Source organism: Thalia democratica, chromosome 3, assembly GCF_965202585.1.
Source record: "Thalia democratica chromosome 3, ktThaDemo2.hap1.1, whole genome shotgun sequence".
Lineage (NCBI taxonomy): Eukaryota > Metazoa > Chordata > Thaliacea > Salpida > Salpidae > Thalia > Thalia democratica.
This window is the reverse complement of record NC_139167.1, coordinates 31,911,409-31,914,649: the sequence shown is the minus strand read 5'-3', so window position 1 is coordinate 31,914,649 and position 3,241 is coordinate 31,911,409. Positions and strand designations below refer to the sequence as shown.

At 27.6% G+C, this 3,241-nt stretch overlaps 1 pseudogene; it reads right to left on the bottom strand.

Annotated features, from left to right (window-relative positions):
- Window positions 1-892: 892 nt before the first annotated feature.
- Window positions 893-1,549, bottom strand: LOC145832196 (ubiquitin-conjugating enzyme E2 2 pseudogene; annotated as a pseudogene).
- Window positions 1,550-3,241: the final 1,692 nt, after the last annotated feature.

Below are 3,241 nucleotides of genomic sequence, written 5' to 3'. Positions count from 1 at the left end.
CATTTCTACGACTTATCCTTTTTTTGTTATTATGGAACTTTAAGAATTTTATTGCATTTTTCGTTGTTGTTCTTGTAAAAAGAGCAACAAGAAAAGTTTGAACGTACATGATCGTAATAATTGAAATCTAGTGGGAGGATACGGTGTGGTGACCATGGTAGACTATGGTTTATATTTAATTAAACTATTAAATAATGTAACATAAATATTTGTAGAAATGGGTATAAAAAACAGTGCATACCAATCTTCTTTTAATGTTTTTTATTCAGTTAATATTCAAGTTAATTTAAATAATAGTCTTAAAAATTTAAAAAATAATTAACAAAATTATTGATCTTTTGTTGATCTTAAGTTTCTTTTTTATTATTTTAACTAAAACTTCTCAAAAATAGTTATAAAAAAAATGGTTTGAGGTTTGTTGACCGTGAGGTCTTTCTTCACACCAATCCATTCACCATAGTTGTGAGCTTTCACATTTTTCTTTCTTTCTTTCTTAAAATGTGAAGATTTTACTTTTCTACCAATTTAAATATATACACAATATTTTTAACTTTTTGTTAAATGTAATACTAAAAAACATGCCAGTTACAATTAAACTTTATTTTGTCCGATAAGGTTAATAATTTTTATATTCGTTTTTTTCAAAGCCTTGTTTTTATACATGTTTTACTATTTTACATTATAGAATTTATTTTACTAGCATTAATAGAAAAGTTAAAGAAAAACTTAAAGATAATTAAATCATTGTGATATAAATAGAAACAATGTATTGTTTTGATTAAACTTTATTACATCTAAATACTACTGAACTTAAAAACATAAAATATTCTATACTACATTACATGGTATAAAGTACAAATGTTCAAATAAGTTACTTCGTTCAATGAAGCCACTAAAAGTCACCTTCTTCAGTTGCGTACTTCTTTGTCCATTCCCTGCAAATTCTGTCATGTTCTTTGCGATTGTTGACGTACTGAGCTGCTATTTCTGGCACAAGACAGTCATCAGGGTTGCAATCGGTTAAAAAGGATTGAATTGACAGCAAAACTTTTTCTATGGTCATAGCCGGGACCCATTGAGAACGAAGTAAATTTAAACTGATATAACCATCGCTATTAATATTGCAATGGTATATTTTGGTCTTAAAAGTAACTTTTGGTGGCCTGAACGGGTAATTAGCCGGAAAAATCAAGTCTAAAATGAAGGTTCCGCCTTCGTAAGAAGTTCCTGGAGGTCCTTGAATAATAGCTTCCCATTCAAACAAGTTGTCTTTCTTTAAGTAAGCGCTTATGTAACCTGGAGAGCTTAAATTAATCTCTTTTAGCTCTTTTTGAAGTCTTTTTGATGCAAAGGTAGTTTCCTGATCGTCGTCATCTACAGAAGCCTTCTTGAAGTTTTTGCATTTTACCGATATATTGTAAACATCTAAAGACGATAAACTTCGCTGAGCATTGACATAATTGCTCTTAGTTTTACGATCAGAAACTTCTTTTACCAACCTTTTACCTTTAAAGCTGTATTCGATTTCGTTTATCTGACCGGATGACATAATAATCAGTATTTAAACAAATGCTGCATAATGTATAAAACTACTAATTTGCATTATAAACTATTTGATGTACTCAGTGTTGTAAAAACTTCTAAATCATATTGTTTTATAAAAAAAAACGAGGAAAAAACAACAAGGAAAAAACACAATACCTAAGCCTGGACTTTTGTATGCCGTGAGACCAGCTCAAGTTAAAACAAGGTTTGATCATACCTTATTGTATTACCATATAATAAGCGTTTAATAGATCTAATCGCAAAGTTTATATATTAATTGTTTTTTGATCTTACACTAAGCAAATACTCAGGCAAAAGCACAGTCAATATACAGAATTAGCCCCTAGCTGTATGAAGTCTAGGGTTTGTATGGTCTTAATGTTTGTTTAGAAGGGGTTGCCAAATGTTTTTGTCAAGTTTACTCCATTTTTTCAAAATTTCTTCCATGTTTTCAACTTTACACGTCTTAGGGTCTATTTTTAGTTTAGAAATTAGTTTAATGTGAAAAACAAATATTAAGGTATATAACAGAATGCAATTCATTTTCTTTAAACTTATTTTAGTACTTTCGTAGTAAGGCTCATAAAAAATTACTGAATTGGAATGAATACAAATTGAATTAAAATCATACTTAAGTTTAAATTTTAAAGGTATAAAATGACGTAATAATCAAATGTTAAAAATTAAATAAGTGCTTATGCTAAATAAATTTGGTATACTAATAAAACTCGTTAGAATTAAAACAATTTAAATAAATAAGCGATAAAAATTAAAATTAAAACTGTACTTAAAAATAAAATTTAACAAGAAACTAATTACTTTAAAATTACTAATAGCTTCCATATGTCTAATATAAATAGATAATTATTAAAGTTTTATCTAGTTTTATGTTAGATTCGTAACTTCTTTGAGCTAGCTACGTCCCTGCTATGTACTAATAACAAATAAATAATAGAAGTTAGCTAGACCTAGTTTCCTAAAATAAACAACATCACCACTTAGGCCATTTAAGCAATCAGGTCAGATGTACTAATTGTCAAAAGAAGGCCAAGAAGTAATTTAAATTCAGAAAAGTTTATAAAATTTTGAAAATTAACCTGTGGTTATGGACACATTTCAAGCACGTTTGGTTTTAAGGAAAACAGAGTTATATAAGCCACTGAGTCATTTAAATATTACAACTATCAAATAATTTAATTTGAATCAGCAAATAAAAGTACACATTTAAAATAATATATCTATCCTGGAAAAGATGTTAAAAGGTATCCGAGGTGAGCCACTAGATAAGCAAAATATTCTTTGTGCACCAGGTCATAGTATCAAACACTTGTAGCGCTTTTTCGTCTTTCCATACACTAAATATATCTAATATAGTTTAAAGAAAACTTTTTAATTTAGAAATTCAAGTAGGTAAAATAGCAAATATAACTAATGGTGTCAATGAACTTAGTACTTGAAAATTTATTATAACTCGATACATAAAATGAAAATTTAAAAAAAAACTAATAGTTTTTAAAAATTTATACCTTAGTTATAAAGATAATCAAAAACAGCTAATAAAACAGTACTACTAGTGAACACAAGCCTTTTAGAAAGGGGTATCACAGTGTACTTGTTAAATAGTTACTGCTTTTTTGAGCTTCGTTTTCATAAATTTGTTGACTATATATAACCTTTTAGTATTTATTAAAAATAA